Here is an 18,275-nt window from a genome sequence, read left to right as displayed (position 1 = left end):
TTATTGAACTGAATTAGACTAAAAATCTGCTAGGTGTGCACTTAGAGCGCAGCCCCAGATGTAGCTTTTGCCCCAGTTGTAGGGTGTTTGGTGGGTGTATCTAGGTGTACCCATGCATGTGGGGTATTGTTTTGTTCAGGAGAATTTGCAGAATTCAGCAAGAACAGCCCGCTGAGTTTGTTCCATATGATGGCTACATGAACACTGCTCAGTGCTGCTCTGTTCTGCTAGTGTTGGGTGAGTCTGGGAATGGGAGTACACTGGGAGTTCAGCTCTTCTCCCAAGCACCTCTCATTAGCAGCAGCAGCCAGCAGTTACTGCCCTCCTAGCTTGTTACAAACATTAGTATTTTTAGTGTATAGTTGTGGTATTTGGGGGTGTGGCCACAAAAGTGGGCATGGCTTTTTGTCCCTCTTAACAGTTTTTAAATGTTGGGAGGTATGCCTGTATTAATCACAATTCAGCAGGAACAGCCTGAAAAACTATAAAACTATTGCAGCATCATTCACAATGTACTAAGGGGGCCCTGCGAAAATGTTTCCAATTGGGCCCCACAGTTGGTAAGACCGGTCCTGCTCACAACTATGAAGAAGTGAATCCACTGGTCCTAACATTATTTACTCCACTTAATAGTAGATGATTATGAAAAGCTTTATAATCCATCCTGTGTGTTACTATATTTTTCCCTTATTGGTTTCTTCGAAAGGGATTTGATTTATAATCTTTAAATAGGTTTCATTTAAGCCTTAATATTCTTTCCTTAAGGGAATGATAGATAAGGGTTTAATGAGGCTCCTTGAGACGTTATTCCCTTGAGGCTTTGGCAGAAATATAGCAAAATGGAAATTATAATGACTGGTTGACTCAATAAAGTGTTTTGATTATCCAAACTTTAGTCAGACCATTCATATTATTCATAACAGGCTTCTGAAAAGTTGTTTGCTCCAAAGCAGGCACAAAAAGCTGGTAAATAGTAATGAATAATACATGTATTGCTCTATAATAATAAATAATTTCACAATTTTACATAGTATAAAATGCTGTGGTATTTACATAAATAGCAAACAGTTAAAAAGACTATTTTTTCCACACATGGATTTATTTAATCACCAAACCAGACATTATTAATAATAGATCAAAAATTTACTCAAAAGTAAATAATAAAATAATTTACTCAAAAGAATCTCCAATAATGTGCTGGTGGTACGGGTATAGGATCTGCTATCTGGAATGCTGGGGGCCTGGGGTTTTCTGGATAAAGAATCATTCTGTAATTTGCATCACAATACCTTTAGTCTGTTAAAAATCATTAATACATTTGAAGACTGTAAAGAGGCAGAAGAGGAAGGCAAAAAATTCAAGACATGGGAGTTTTATGAATATCACACACGAGTTATTTGTTGTGTACAGGGTTGGACTGGGGGGTGTAGGGCCCTGCACCCCTCGAGGTGCCCCCGCCATGCCCCCATAACCACCTGTAGGGGCACCTGCCAGGCCCGGATTTGTGGAGAGGCCACAAAGGGCAGCAGAAGTTTAGGGGTGGCATGCCGCCCCGCCGCAAGAAAAATTTTTAAATTTGGCTCCCATACGGAGCAGTGTGCACCGGGGGACGTGTTCGCGCATGCGCACAGGGGGACACCCACAGGGGCAGCCTCGGGGCGCCCAGGATAGAAATCCGGGCCTGGCACCCACCCAATGTCCTCCCCTGAAACACATCAGGGGAGGGTCACCTGTGGCCGGGGGAGTGCTGACAGGGGTCGGGTCTGGGCCGCCGGCCCAGTCCGACCCTGGTTGTGCATTTTCCTTGTATATAACAAAGTACCTTCAATGAGTACAGCACTGCTGCAGAGTGCTATAGACAGTGAATGTAAAAAAAACCTTTCACCTATACTTCACCCTTTCAGATCCCCGTACAGCACTGGAGAAGCAAAGACAGTGAAAAACTGTGTATATAAAATAACATTTTGTGTATATAAAATAAAAATAAACTTTTTTTGTGTTTTGTCTCCAAAATAATTGTGTACTGCCCCTATAAGAATAATTATTATGTTTATTGTAATTTGATACTCTAGACTCATTCACATTCCTATGATATTATATCATATCATATATAGACTCCAAAATATTGGGTTTAAAGGAGAAGGAAAGGCTAGTAAAGAGTTAATCTCAAGCTGCAGGCATACCTTCAGTTGTCTCAATAGTGCCCTTAAGTCTCCCCATATTTCTCCTGTTCATAAGATCTAAAGCCAAACAGGAAGAAAAAATGCTGAGCTGTGTAAAGAAAGTTCCCATAATGCCTCGCTCCTGCACAGACACCAGGACCAAGTGAACATGCTCAGTTAGTTAGAATATGAGTCAGCTTCCTGCTGATTGGCTCAGATCCACATTCCTAAGGGGGGAAATGAGCTCTTAGCATTCTTGAGGGAGGGGGGAGCAGGAGAGAGCAGGAAGCAGAAAGACCTTTCTGATAAAGCTTACTTTTTCAAACAGGCAGGTCCTTTACTTTGTTTCCAGAGAGCACTACAAAATTAAATGTGTGCTAAACGCAATAAGCATAAAATACCAGAGAAACATTAAAAGCAAGGAACAAATTATACAGCTTTCAACTGGAGTTTAAAAAATGTTTTATTAGCTTTAAAGGGGTTGTTCACCTTTAAATTACTGTTTAGTATGTTGTAGAGAGTGCTATTCCAAAACAATTTACAATTGGTCTTCATTTTTTATTATGTGTGGCTTTTGCATTATTTAGCTTTTTGTCCAGCTCCAGGTTGGAATTTTAGCAGCTATCTGGTTGCTAGGGTCCAAATTACCCTAGCAACCAGACAGTGGTTTGAATGAGAAACTGGAAGATAAATAGGATAGGGCCTGAATAGAAAGACAAGTAATAAAAAGTAACAATAAAAATGAAATTGTAGCCTCAAAGAGCAAAAGTTTTTGTCTGCCGGGGTCAGTGACACCCTTTTTAACCCTTTAACTGCCAACGACTTACGGCGTACGTTGTTGCAGTAAAAGGCTTTATCTGCCAACGACGTGTGCCATACGTTGTTTGGCAGATAAGGTTACTCTCTGCAGAAGCGGCACATGCCGTTTTTAGCAATGACAGCCCCCTGGGCAACGAGCCAGGGGGGCTGTCATGTCGGCCCTGCGGTGCGATCATCGCAGGTCTGACCCCCAAGCAGCAGACGTGATTGCATCGTGTCTGCTGCATAGTCTGCTTCCTGCTTCCCCCCCCAGCTCCGACCCACTGCCTAGGGGACTTCCTGCTCCAGGACTGCAGCACCAGGACCAGGCAAGCTTCAGGACAGGTAAGGCTGTTTTCTTTTGCATTTATACACACTTACATACATTTACACACACATACAGCACACAATTTTGCAGTTTTTTGTTTTTCATTTTATACATTGTTGTTTTTTCATTTTGCACTTATCTACACTTATATACACTCATATACACACTTATACACTGTCCCACAACTTTTGCACATGTACACACATGTGTACACAAACACTTTTGTTTTTTATTTATTTTTTTTTACCACTTTGTTTTTAGTTTCTTTTTCCTAAAAACTGTTTATTTTGACAGCGTGACTATAGGCTTAGATATTCTGACCACTAATTACACAGTCGTGTGACATATTTTGTTGTTTCACTAATTTGCACAATTTTTGTGGTTTTATTTAATTTTTATCCCTGTATTAGTGTTCCTGATCTGTTTTTAGCATAGCTTTGCTATGTGTAAGTGTAACTTTGGTGTAGAAAAATAACGTTACCTATTTTGAATTCATCAGAATTAGTGATGAGTGAATCTGTTCCGTTTCGCTTCGCCGAAAAATTCGCGAATCTTTCAAAAGATCCGCAAAACGGCGAAAAATTCGCGAAACGGCGAAAATGTTGTGCAACAAAAAAAAATTGGCGCCTGCGGCTATTATTTTGTCGCGCAGCTATTGTTTTGTCACGCGGCTATTGTTTCGTCGCCCGCGGCTATTATTTTGTCGCACAGCTATTCTTTTGACGCCCGCGACCATTCTTTTTTGACACCGCCGACAATTTTTGGACGTGCGGTGAATTTTTCCGCGGCTAATTTTTTCATCCGTTTCGCGAAACAATCCGCCAATGGCGAAACGCGGAAATTCGTTGCGAATCCATGCCTTGCGAAACATTTCGCCCATCACTAATCAGAATGTGTACTTTCCAAAACTATATGGTTTTATGGGGGTCTCTGTATAGTTAGGGGGGTGTTACCGCACATAATACGCTGACAGGGGGCTCTGTGTGCAAAAGCTGAGTTGGCAGGCGAGAAATCCATATGCGCTATTTTCATTTTGGGTTCAGTACATACCACAGACTTTGGTATATCTAGACATATTGGGCATCAAACTGTTCAGTAGACCTTAAGTGTTTCTATTTGGGATGATTTTCCTCTGTATGCAAGAAATTGTGTAAGATAAATGCAGCAAATTGCAACATTTTTAGGCGATTTTCTGAAATGTCATAAAAATCGGCAAACAGGAAAGCTTTGCAGCTTGGTACTTTGGAGTAAAAAGAAATGTGTACCCATTATAAATTAGGGGGAATGTGTACTTTCCAAAAATATATGGCTTTCTGGGGTGTGTGTACTTTTTTGTAGCATTATCCCACATAAAGAATGTAAATGTGTTGATTTTGCAGGAGCTGAAATGACAGATCACATGGGAGTATGTTCCCATTGGGACCCCTACATGCCACATATTTGGGTAAACCTAAACATATTTGATATCAAACTGTTCAGTGGACCCCTGGTGTTCAAATTTAGGGTGTTTAATCTTGGTGCCTAATGCTATGTGGGAGATACGATGCTGCAAAGTGGAAGCTTTGATTGGATTTTTGGAAATGTCATCAAAATACAGTGGTGTGAAAAACTATTTGCCCCCTTCCTGATTTCTTATTCTTTTGCATGTTTGTCACACAAAATGTTTCTGATTATCAAACACATTTAACTATTAGTCAAAGATAACACAAGTAAACACAAAATGCAGTTTTTAAATGAGGGTTTTTATTATTTAGGGAGAAAAAAAATCCAAACCTACATGGCTCTGTGTGAAAAAGTAATTGCCCCCTGAACCTAATAACTGGTTGGGCCACCCTTAGCAGCAATAACTGCAATCAAGCGTTTGCGATAACTTGCAACGAGTCTTTTACAGCGCTCTGGAGGAATTTTGGCCCACTCATCTTTGCAGAATTGTTGTAATTCAGCTTTATTTGAGGGTTTTCTAGCATGAACCGCCTTTTTAAGGTCATGCCACAACATCTCAATAGGATTCAGGTCAGGACTTTGACTAGGCCACTCCAAAGTCTTCATTTTGTTTTTCTTCAGCCATTCAGAGGTGGATTTGCTGGTGTGTTTTGGGTCATTGTCCTGCTGCAGCACCCAAGATCCACAAGGTATTTTCCCAAAAGTCTTGGCAATCATTGAGATGTTTTTTAGCAAAATTGAGACGAGCCATAATGTTCTTTTTGCTTAAAAGTGGTTTGCGCCTTGGAAATCTGCCGTGCAGGCCATTTTTGCCCAGTCTCTTTCTTATGGTGGAGTCGTGAACACTGACCTTAATTGAGGCAAGTGAGGCCTGCAGTTCTTTAGATGTTGTCCTGGGGCCTCTCGGATGAGTTGTCTCTGCGCTCTTGGGGTAATTTTGGTCGGCCGGCCACTCCTGGGAAGGTTCACCACTGTTCCATGTTTTTGCCATTTGTGGATAATGGCTCTCACTGTGGTTCGCTGGAGTCCCAAAGCTTTAGAAATGGCTTTATAACCTTTACTAGACTGATAGATCTCAATTACTTTTGTTCTTATTTGTTCCTGAATTTCTTTGGATCTTGGCATGATTATTAAGTTATTGTTTAACAAGGGGGGCAATCACTTTTTCACACAGGGCCATGTAGATTTGGAGTTTTTTTTCTCCCTTAATAACGTAAACCTTCATTTAAAAACTGCATTTTGTGTTCAATTATGTTATCTTTGACTAATAGTTAACGGTTTTTGATGAGCAGAAACATTTAAGTGTGACAAACATGCAAAAGAATAAGAAATCAGGAAGGGGGCAAATAGTTTTTCACACCACTGTAGCTACATTTAGAAAAGCTTTGTGGCTTGGTACTTTGGAGTAGAAAGACATGGGTACCCCATTTAGATTCGGGAGAATGTGTACTTTCCAAAAATATATGGCTTTCTGGGGTGAGCATACTTTATACTAGCTTTAGTCCACATATAATGATATAAATGTGTTGATTTTGCAGGAGCTGAAATGACAGAAATGATAGATCATATGGGGGTATGTTCACATTGGGGCCCCTACATGCCACATACTTAGGTAAACCTATACATATTGGGCAACAAACTGTTCAGTGGACCCCTGGCATTCATATTTAGGGTGTTTTATTTGGTTACTTTATGACCTATAGGAGATACAATACTATAGACTGAAAGCTTTGATGCAATTTTTTTAAAAATGTCACAAATTTTGATAAAAAACAATAATTTTAGGAAAGCATTGCAACTTGGTAGTTTGGAGTAGACAGACAGTTGTGCCTATTCTGGATTACCCAGAATCTGTTCTTTCCAGAAATGTGCAATCTGGAATAAACCTTTTGTTAGTGGAATTTTTGGCCTTGAAATCTAAAGTATGCAGCTTTCTGAAGCAGTGCTTTGGAAATTTGGTAGTGTACCGCTGGGAGTTTTTGACCTATACAAGTGAGAAATCTCCATAAAACTATATATATTTGGTATTGGCGCATTCAGGAGACATGGGACTTTCCAAATCAGTTGTATTTTTGTGCATAAAATAATTTTTGTTTCTAGTATGTGTGTTTATATTATGGAAAATATGATTTTTTTTTAATTTTGTAGACATTTAGAAGCCTATATCTTGTTACAGAATTGCAATTACACCAAAACTCTACCAAATTTTGAAAGCTTAGTTTGTCCTGAAAAAAACAATATATTGCTTTCTTGGGTAAACTAATAGTCCCCCCGAGGAAAGGCCCCTAAAGTGAAACAGTGCAAAATGTTCAAAAACTGTCTGGCAGTAGAAGTTCCGCTTTGACCAAAATGGCTGGCAGTGAAATGGTTAAAGCTGGAAAGAGTCAGAAAGCAAATAAGTAAAAAACTATACAAAACAAAAAATGAAGACCAATTAAAAAGTTACTAAGAATAGGCCTTTCTATAGCATACTAAAAGTTAACCTAAAGGTAAAGCACCCCCTTAATGCAGATTTGTATTCAAAAGTGCAACCCACTGTATCAGATTCAATAAAACCCATTTTTATCTATTAAGCAAGACATCTTGGCTCTGAAAACCCACCTAAAATTAATCTTTTTATATTTTTTAATCCAGAATGCCAAAAAAGTCAGAGAACCCATTACATCAAGAACTAAGACTGCAAACTCGCCTTTGAAATGAAAATAAGGTATTATGGAGATTTTCTTTGATTGACACATTCAGTGATTAATAGCTTAGAAAATAGTTCTAATAAAGTATAAAGCACTTCTTATGGAATTTTGTTTAGGTCAATGAAAATGCAAGTTTCATATATGAATCTATAATTATGTTGGGTTGAAAAATTCTTCTTTCTTCTTCTTCTTCTCCTTCTTCTTTGTGCCCCCCATTTTCTAAACGCTACTCCTCCTACAGTTTTAGAGGTACAACACCCAAACTCTCCGCACTTCTTCACCCTATAGCGGAGCAGGTTGCTTGTGCTTTTCTAAGCAATACCACCCCCTATCTTTTTGTGGCACTCCTCCGAACACCTCAATTTTTACATTGACAGGTAAGATTTTCAAACTGCTGCCACATTTACAGCTTTGAAGCTACAGCCCCAAACTTGAATAACATAATAATGGGGTCACCCCAAATGAAACAGCGACATGTTGGATAACCCCAAAGAGCGAGGGGCCAATAACAGCCAATCAAATTTTACCCATTGACTTTTATGGGGAAATTGAAACTGCTGCCAATCTTACAGCTTTGAGGCTACACTCCCCAAACTTGAATTGCATACTCATACTCATTCAGCCTGAATGAAAATATGATGATTGCTGGATGCCCAAAAGTGGGTGGAGCTGTGAACAGCCAATCAGATTTTACCTATTGACTTGGTGGAAATCCAACCTGCTGCCATTCTCACAGTAATAACACCAGGGTCCCCAAACTTTGCAGGGTTAGGCACCAGGTAACTGTGGTTCAAGGTAAGAAAAAGTGGGTGGAGCCACCAACAGCCAATCAGATTTTACCTATTGACTTTTAATGGGGAAATTCATCCAGCTGCCTTTCTCACAGTATTAACCCTTGCGTCCCCAAACCTTTCACAGTTGGTCACTAGGGGACTGCAGTTTTAGTTTTGAAAAACTAGGTGGAGCCACCAACAGCCAATCAGATTTCACCTATTGAATTTTATTGGACTATTGAACTTTGCACAGTCACTCAGTCACTGGGTGACATCGTACTCAAGGTTAGAAAAAGTGGGCAGGGCCGCCAAAAGCCAATCACATTTCTTTCATTGTTTTCAGTGGGGAAATTTTAACTGCTGCCATTCTCACATGTTTAATGTCAGGGTCCCCAAACTTTGCACATTTTGTCACTGGGTGACTATGTTCTAAGTTTAGAAAAGTGGGCGGGGCCAACAACAGCCAATCAGATTTTAACTATTGATTTTCAACCTGCTGCCATTCTCACAGTATTAACAACAGGGGACTGCATTTTTAGGTTTTAAAAAGTGGGTGGAGCCACCAACAGCCAATCAGACTTCACCTACTGAATGTTTTTGGTTTAAATTCAAAATGCTGCTTTTCTTACACTATTTATGTCAGGGTTCCCAAACTTTGCACAGTCAGTCACTAGATGACTACATAGTCAGGGTTAGAACAAGTGGGCGGAGCCACCAGCAGTCAATCTATTTCCACTCATTAAATTTCCAGGGTTGTTAAACTTTCCAGAGTTAGTCACTGGGTATTTGCTGTTCAAAGTTAGAAAAAAGTGGGCGGAGCCACCAACAGCCAATCACATTTCACCTATTTACTTTCAATGGTGAAGTGTAAAATGCTGTCAGTCTCACAATTTTTATGCCTGAGTCCCCAAACTTTGCAAAGTTGGTCACTGGGGGACTGCAGTTCAAAAATAGAAAAAGTGGGTTGGGCCACTAACAGCCAATCCGATTTCATCCATTGAAGTTTATTGGTTTAAATTTAAAATTCTGTCATTCTTACACTATTTATGACAGGGTGCCCAATGTTTGTCACTGAGTGTTAGAAAAAGGGGGCACACCCACATCACAATTTACCTATTGACTTTTATTGGTTTAAATTTAAACTGTTAACTATTAATCCTAGGGTCACTAAACTTTGCAGTTAGTCACTGGGTAACTGCAGTTCCAGGTTAGAAAAAGGGGGTGGAGCCACCAACCGCCAATCATATGTCAGTGTTGCTGCCATTCAGACACTATTAAAACCAGGGTCCCCAAACTTTGCACAGTGGTATTTACTATATAACTGTGGTCCAAGGTTAGAAAAAGTGGGCAAAGCCCATTCAGTGACTTCACGTTTTTCAACCCAACATGAAGTTTGTTCTCAAACTTGCCTTTCTAGTTATAAGCTTTGTAGTTTTCTTACGGTAATACCTACTGTATATACAAATAAAGTAGGTAAAAGCACAAATATCAAACTAGGAAAATTTCCAGTTTTTGTTGAACCTTTGATAGGTTATATGGTAAATGGAAATGGCTATTGCAATATTTATTTATTTGTATGTCAACCTCCGCATTTACATACAATAAACAATACCTCTAACAGGTAATGAAACAGTAGCTCTGTAGTTCAAGCTTTCCTTTAAACATGGGCTGTTTAAAACAGGGCTGATTCTCAGGCTGTGTATAAATGCTGATCCACTGTCCTTTGCTTGTTTGTGAGTCTCACAGGCTTGCATGCAGACACATGGAGTGGATTTCCGCATGCTCACACATTTAAAGACTGTTTGGTGCATGCGCCAAGTGCACGTGTTTATTCGCACGCCTACGTGTGCATCTGTTCGCTCGGGTGCGTATAGCTGCATGCGAAGTTGCGTGCATGTCTACGTGTGCGTCTGCACGTACAACATTGCATGCGGTAGCATGTACATGCCGCTGTGCACGAAGTGGCGCCAAAAGTACAGTTTAAAAGGACGCCGAAGGATGCAATCATTGCTTGGTTATAAGCCTAGCTCCTGGTTACCTGTTCCTGTGATTTGATTTACTTCTGTGTTTGACTTCTGCATGCTTTCTAGATTTACTTGAACTCTGCCTGGTCTGACCTCTGCCTGTTTAATGGATTTGCTTGAACTCTAGTTTCTTCTGCCATCAGCTAATTTTGGACTCTGTGATTAACCCATATTCTCATTTATTTAGTGTTCCAGCACAGGAAGCACACCACATACAAAGTTGCAACGGCCCGGGTGCTCATGCGAAAAAGTATAGATAAAAAGTGCAATAAAGGCCAGCACTCACGGTACTTCTTGAAACAACCTTGTCAGCAAAAATAAATGATATACCAAAGTATTACTACATGGTTTTTTATTTATCCGATGTTTCAGTTCCTAACAGGAACTTTCATCAGGGAAAATAGCGCTGTGTATGTACACACACATTTAAAGACACTATGTGGCGCCAAAAACACGTTGCTAGGCAACCACCGAATCACAAAACCACATAAGAACACAAAAAAACATAAGAAAATAAAGAGTAAACTGAAAGTAGCATAAAGCAAATAGAATTTATAGCACAGACTGCTATGGAGGGAATACTATCAAGGAACTGATGTATTCCTTGCCCCCCCACACACCCCACACGCTCATGCCCACACTCACCCAAGTCGCAGAGGGGAAACACGAATCTGCAGACAGTCCCGTACCCCCATACTCCTGTAATCCCCTGTGCCAGTGTATAATTATGATCCGACAGGGTCCGAGGCCAAATGCTAGTGCGCCGTCAGAGACGCGTTGCCTAGCAACCAAACCAACGATCGGCTCTCCTGTTGTCCCCATATACGCGCTGTCTGTGGCACATGCGCTCGAGTAAAGTGCTGCTCCTTGACACACAAGAGGCACCCAGGGCCCGCCGATCAGCAGTCCCTGGTGCTCCTGAAAGTGTCAGTGCAGAGATTATTGGGGGAGGAGCCTTTGTATGGGACCAGGCACAGTGTGTAGGGGACCCCCCCACGCGGGGGGATGGAGTGTTCCTAGGGGGCCCCAAAGAGGGAGGGACATAAACGACAATAAAGTCAAATATAGGGTACACCTGCTACCCTACCAAAGTTCTTTGCAACCGGTGTAGAGGGGGGTGGTTAGTAGGCAAGGTTCCCCAGTCCAGTAATCCCATGTATAACAGAGTATGTGCATACAAGGCCACGGGCGGCAAGCCATTAGTGGTAAAAGAAAAACAACATACAAACAAAAGGTGAAACACAAAGTGAGTCAAGGTAGAGTATAAACACAAGCTGTATACTATGTAGCAAAAGAGTTTCCAAAAAGCTGCTGGGTTATACCAGGGTAATGTAAGGTGTTAGGAGAAACACCCCAATGGTAGCATTTCGTTCAGGCCCCTAGGGGTCACAGAGTCCAATGTGTGGATCCATTGAGATTCTCTGCGAAGAAGAGCTAAGTCTCTGTTGCCCCCCCTCAAGAGGGGAAGCTGTTGGTCAGTAGCCATGCATTTAAAAGTTGGAAGTGGATGCCGTTGCTGGGCAAAATGCCTAGCAACCAGTTGTATTGAAGTACCCTCCTTAAGGGCTTTGCTAATGGCTGAACGGTGATTGCCAGTTCTCTCTTTCAGCATATTCACTGTTTTGCCCATGTAGTATAATCCACATGGGCATGTGATAATGTATACCACATAATTGGAGGTACAGGACAAGCGATGTTTGATTTTAATCCCTCTGCCTGTATGGGGGTGAGGGAAATCAGGGCCCGAGAGGAGACAAGGGCATGTAACGCAGTCCGGGCATCTATAGCAGCCCAATTTCTCATGTGCTAAGAGCCAATTGGAAGAATCTTTTTTATGATTCTTAAAGTCCGTACGCACAAGCATGTCTCTGAGGCTGCTGTTCCTCCTATAACCCATTAAAGGTTTGTTAGATAAATGGAGTGAGAGATTCATCTTGGTTAATCATCGGCCAATGTTTCTGTATATTCCAAGAGAGTTGTGCAGAAGCTGCTGTGAACATAGTGGTGAAGATCAGTGGATGATCCTTCCTGGTTTCCTTGTGTTGCACCAATAGGTCATCCTGGGTGTGTTGGAGCCCCCTCTGTAATTGTTGTTCAAGTATGCAGTCAGGGTAGCCACGTTCCTGGAACCTAATGAACATTTCCCTCAATTGTACCACAGCTACATCTGGTATGCGATTATTCCTGATAGTCTGTAAGAATTGAGAATAAGGGATGCCCCTAATGGTGGCAGGGGGATGGTTGCTAGAGGCATGGAGTATAGAGTTGCGATCAGTCCTCTTACAAAAAAGTCGAGTTCCCAGTTGATTGTGATCCCTAAAGATATTTAGGTCTAGAAATTCTATATTGTCAGTGTGGTAGTTGAGAGTCAATTTGACGGGATTATCTAAATCATTCAAGTGTTGGTAAAAGGTGAGTAGGCTATCAACCCCTTTTGTCCAGACCATGTACAGGTCATCGATGTATCGAAAGTATACTAGGATCGAGTCCCCCACTAAGGGTGTGATGTATTCAGTCTCGTATTGAAGCATAAATAAGTTGGCATAGGACGGGGCAAGGGCACTACCCATGGCCGTGCCTGCTATCTGGAGAAAAAAGGAATTTTCGAACTGGAAAAAGTTCCTTGTGAGTGTAAGCTTGAGTAATTGGAGTAGGAATTCAATTGGAACACGCAAAGAGGTATCGGTCAGGAGTGCCCGTCTGGCTGCCCTGATGCCCATGTCATGTGAATTGACTGTATATAAGCTTTTTACGTCCATGGTCACAAGGATACTATCAGGTGGAATTTCCCCCAATGCCCTTAGTCTCAGGATGATGTGCGTGGAGTCCTGTGTATAAGAGGGCATGGACTTAAATAGTGGTTGTAAGTGGTAATCAATGAAAGTAGATACAGGTTGATATAGGGATCCCACTGCCGAGATGATAGATCTCCCAGGGGGGGCTGACAGTGACTTATGTATCTTAGGCAGTGTATAAATGATGGGCGTACCAGTCATTGCACATGTACTGGAATGTGTCCTTGTCAAGCCAACCTGCATTAAGGGCCACCGAGAGTATAGCATCCAGCTCCCTTTTGAATTTACTGGTAGGGTCACATGGTAAGGGTCTGTATGTTAGGATGTCTGCCAGCTGTTCCAAAATCTCTTGTCTGTAATAGGCATAGTCGAGCAATACAATAGCACCACCCTTATCAGCTGCCCGAATCACCAAGTTATTGTCCTCTTTAAGTGTCCTAATAGCCTGCCATTCCGTGGGTGATAGGTTGGAATATGATTTAGACATCTCTGAAGCTGCCTTTGTTTCTAGGCTAAGAACTTTACCAAAAGTTTTGATGGCAGCTGGTGTATTAGGGGGCTCAAAAGTGCTCTGTATTTTAAAGGGGGCGCAAGGGCCCTGAGGTGTGTTCCTAAAATGTTCTTTTAATTTTAGTTTTCTTTGAAATTTATGTATATCCACCAAGGTGTCAAATGTGTTGGGCTTACTGCTAGGGACAAAGGACAGACCCATTTATTTAGTGGGTTTGTTGTATGCACTTAGACGATCCTCATATCGCTCCACCATCTTGAAATTCATGATAGCATAACCAAGCCATTTGGTGCCCAAAGGGGAGTCATCTACAATTCAGGAACAAATAGCAGCCCTGACCCAGGTTGTTCAAGATCTGCAAGGGGGATATCAAATGATGCAGGGGCAACTCCAAGATATTCAGGGGGCTTCTGCCCCTGCTGCAGCTCCACAGGGGTTTTTTGTTCCTTTACTGAGTCTTCTGCTGTGGAGTGAAAGTGCCAGGAGGCAATGGGTTAACTGGGGACATGCTGCATACACAAGCCTGCTTGAACAATGGGAGGCAGTACTAATGCCCCACCCTGGGCAGTTGAAAGGCATGTCCAGCTAATGGAGCAATGGGAATATTAACAAGAGGGTGGGATCTCAACCCCCGGGACTTTCAAACTGGCTACAGAAGGTCTGGGTTAGCTAGTTGGCACAGAGTGTTGGGCATAGTGGTTGCGGTGCTACATCTGACCGGATTACTGGCTACTGGATCAGGGAAGGTCCAAGCAACTGACCTGGCAGAGTGTATATAGATTGCCTGCAGAGTGTATCACTGCTGGAATTGGAGAGCTGCTGCACCTTTAGAGGAAGGGGTACCAAGTGCCTGTGCCCTTTGGGAGAAGAAGTCCTTGCCCGTCTGTGTAGGTGACCAGGAGTGGGAGTTGTTAAGAGATTCCTGCCCAGTTACCCCTCATGTTGCCTGAGCTGTCAGGGAACTGTTTCCTGGACAAACTGGTACCCTGTGACTGAGGGGGGCCTTGTTGGATAAATGACTTGAGGGGTTGTTACCTGGGCTATAGTGGATTAAGGACTGCTTGCTCCGCTGGCAAAGAAGTACTGGGTTGTATTGTGGTGGGCATGTTTAACTCCTGTGTTGCTGGACATTCTATGACTATTCTTTAAGTGTGGGACGTTCCATTCATTGTTGGAAAGCTATTGGCTGCCTACCTGTGGGTTTTCCCAGTGTGGATTTGCTAATTTGTTATGTGTTATACTGTTTAATAAAACCAGTAAAGCCAAATATTGAAGTTCTGTGGCATTGCCATATCCTGGCATCACAGGGGTAGTCCGAAAGACTTTATTTACCGAAGAAAGACTTCGCCGTAGACATCTGTTTCATTGACAGGGGTAACTTGTACATTGCCCCTGTCTCCAGTGCACACTTATCTCACATTACATATTTTCTTACAGATGGACGCTAAAGAAATTGAAGTTGATGCAGTTATCGATTTTGGGGCCTGTGGGTGTTTTATGAACCAGACCTTTGCCTATGATAATCATATTCCACTCCTGTCCCAACCAGTTAATATCAAGATTGCTGATGGTACCCTAATCTCTTCTGGCTCCATTTATTTTGAAACCGTACCCCTTAAAGTAATTTCTTCTCAAGGACATGGTGAATCAATAAAGTTTGATGTGATGTGATGTAATTCTTGGTATTCTATGGTTAAAACTTCATAACCCCTGTAATGATTGGCAAACTGTAACTTTTGAATCTGATTTTTGCAACTAAAAGTTCCATTTTGAATGGTGAAAAATCTCAATTGGTACCCCAGGTTTATCATGAAATCCTAGATGTCTTCAACAAGAAAGGTGCAGATTCCCCTCCACCTCATAGAGAGTATGACTGTCCTATTGATCTTCTACCAGGAGCTGCTATACCATTTGGCAGAATTTATCCTCTCTCTGAACCTAAACTAAGCCATCTACATCTCCTGCAGGAGCAGGAATATATTTTTGTTGAAAAGTAAGGCCACTCCTTGTGGCCATGCATTGATTACTGTGATTTAAATAAAGTTACTATTCGCTATGCTCTTCCCCTAATTCCAGAACTTTTTCAAAGACTTTGCCATGCTAAAATCTTTTCCAAGTTAGATATGAGAGGGGCTTACAAATTTAGTTTGTATCGGGAGATGAGTGGAACACTGCTTTTTGTTCTCGCTATGGACATTTTGAGTATACTCTTTGGATTATGTAATGCTCCGGCTATGTTCCAGCACTTTGTGAATGATATTTTCCATGATCTCCTGGATCAATATGTTGTTGTGTATTTAGATGACATCCTGATTTTCTCCATGTCTCTTCAGGAACATCGTGAACATGTTAAGGAAATTCTTTCCAGAAAATTAGATATGTCTGTCATATAAGCTGATTCTACAGGTTAATTATTCAGTTTTGATGCAGTTGCCCTGGTTTCAGATCTGACATTTAATGTGAATCTGAATGAATTACTAATTAGCCTTTTAATGTTTACATTTATATTCTATTTATAATAAAACAACATTTTCTATAATTTTACATTGAAACAAAACCGATAAGCGCAATTCTATGTTAACATGGTATATCTAATGATAGAAGTGAAAGACCTCCATAAGTTAGGTATTTTTAGAAACTACACACCTGTAGGTTCTTGGGTCTGGGGAAGTTTTTTGCTCTAAATGCAGTTAGCGTCATACAGATCACTATGAAATTCAACAATACTTTTTGGTATTTTTTTTTTTTATTAAATGCCATCAAAGTCACAGAGACAAAAGTGAATTTGAGAAAAAAATCTTCAATAAAAACTTTCAAATGAAGTAAAATATGAAAGTTCTCACAAGTAAAACAATACCCCACATGCAAGTGTGCACCTAAAGACAGGGCCACCAAACACCCCAAAACAGGGGCAATACATACAAGCAATTTCAGCTGGAAAGTTTGGGGCTACTCTCTAAGTGCACTCCTTGCAGTTTTTTAGTCAAAACACCCCCTACCTGTGAAATAGCCCCCACAAACCATATATTTCTTGAAAGTGCACACCTGCAGCTATACAGCGGTGCCATCCTTGTTCGCCTACATGGAAAACTGTGGATGCAGTTCTTCGTAGAAGTTTGCAGTTTGGCCTGAAATGAAGAAAAAAAAAATCCAAAGTTAAAAAAAATTGCCATGACAACTACAAAAAACCTTCTCAATATCAATCTGCAGCTCCTCCTGAATCAAACGATACCCCACATATATGGGAGTATGAAAAGGCAAACCCACCAAACATCCTAAAACTGGGGCAATAGCTAAATTTGGTGGCTACGCTATAAGTGCACATCTGTTAGATTTTGAGTCTTAACAACCCCCTTACCTGGAAAATACCCCCACAAACTATATGTTCCTTGATTGTGCTCACCTGCAGCTATTCAGGAAAACCATCCTTGCTTTCCTATATAAAGAATTGTGGACACAGTTCTCCGAAGAACTTTTTGCAGTTTGGCCTAAAATAAAGGATAAAAAAGAGCCAAAGTTAGATTTCTCCCTGAAACTGCAATAATGACTATAATACCCTCCCCAATTTAGCCCCAAATATATTCTACTTACGTTTATATATTTAGTTGAGCATCTTTTAGCCTTTCGTTTCATCTGTACTTCACTGAATTGTGAGCATTTGAGATGCTAACAATAAAGCTTGCATTAGCTAAAGAGGTGACGCCAAGTCTGATCATGCTCGCTGTTCATGTAAGCGAGGCATCCTCAAGCTACGGCCCTTGGGCTTGATGCGGCCCCCCAAGATAATTTACCCGTTCCCCACTATGATCTGATGCGAGGACACAGCGGAGAGTGGAAGGACGCAGTCGAGAGCAGAAGGATGCAGCAGAGAGCGGAAGGACGCAGTGGAGAGCGGAAGGACGCAGCGGAAAGCGGCCCATAGTATGAGGACACGGGGGAGGACTTTAGTCTGTCCACCCCACCAGTCTGAGGGACCATGAACTGGCCCCCTGCTTAAAAAGTTTGAGAACCCCTAATGTAAGCATTCAGCTTTTTGCAAAATTGTGGTGCTAGGTGACTAAGAACAAAATATATACTTAAATTAAAGATAGATACAAAATTTAAGATAGCCTCAGTAAGTTGTAAATCAAGTTCCCTGTTCCTTTCACTGTTAAGCCTTCAGCTCAGTACTAACATCCATAATAAAGAGAAAGACTACAATTAGCATTGAATTAGCTGATTAGTAGATAATAGTTGATTAGTATTGAAATGCAAACTGTCCCTATCTATAAGCAAACCATAACTATTTTCACAACTGCAAACAAAAACCCTAAACATGCAAAAATCACATTACAAAAAAGCTGGAGCCCATAATAAAAACAAGATTTCAGGGAGACCCAATAAACTAGTAAAATCTGAAATATTGTCAAAAAAAAACAGATAGCAAGGGCAGCTTATTAGGTGTCAGTAGAAAAAAAACTTTGTGGCATCAGTAGGCAAGATGAATCATCATAACCATCACGCACCACAAATTTGTAGGGGCCCTGTGCGTTACCTAACACCTTAGTTGTCTATACCCCCAGTGCCATCCATAATAAGCAATATATTAGGGTACTGAAAATTCCAAAATAACTGCCCTGAATACATAAATCAAAGTATACTATATAAATTTTGCACAAAGTGGGATACCAATGCTTACTATCAATCCAGTCCAAATCAATAAACAATTTATAAACCTTTCAGTAGTGCAGCTGTGTATGGTATATTTCAAA

The sequence above is a fragment of the Xenopus tropicalis genome, chromosome 6, assembly GCF_000004195.4.
Source record: "Xenopus tropicalis strain Nigerian chromosome 6, UCB_Xtro_10.0, whole genome shotgun sequence".
NCBI classification, from domain to species: domain Eukaryota; kingdom Metazoa; phylum Chordata; class Amphibia; order Anura; family Pipidae; genus Xenopus; species Xenopus tropicalis.
Note: the sequence above shows the minus strand (reverse complement) of the source record.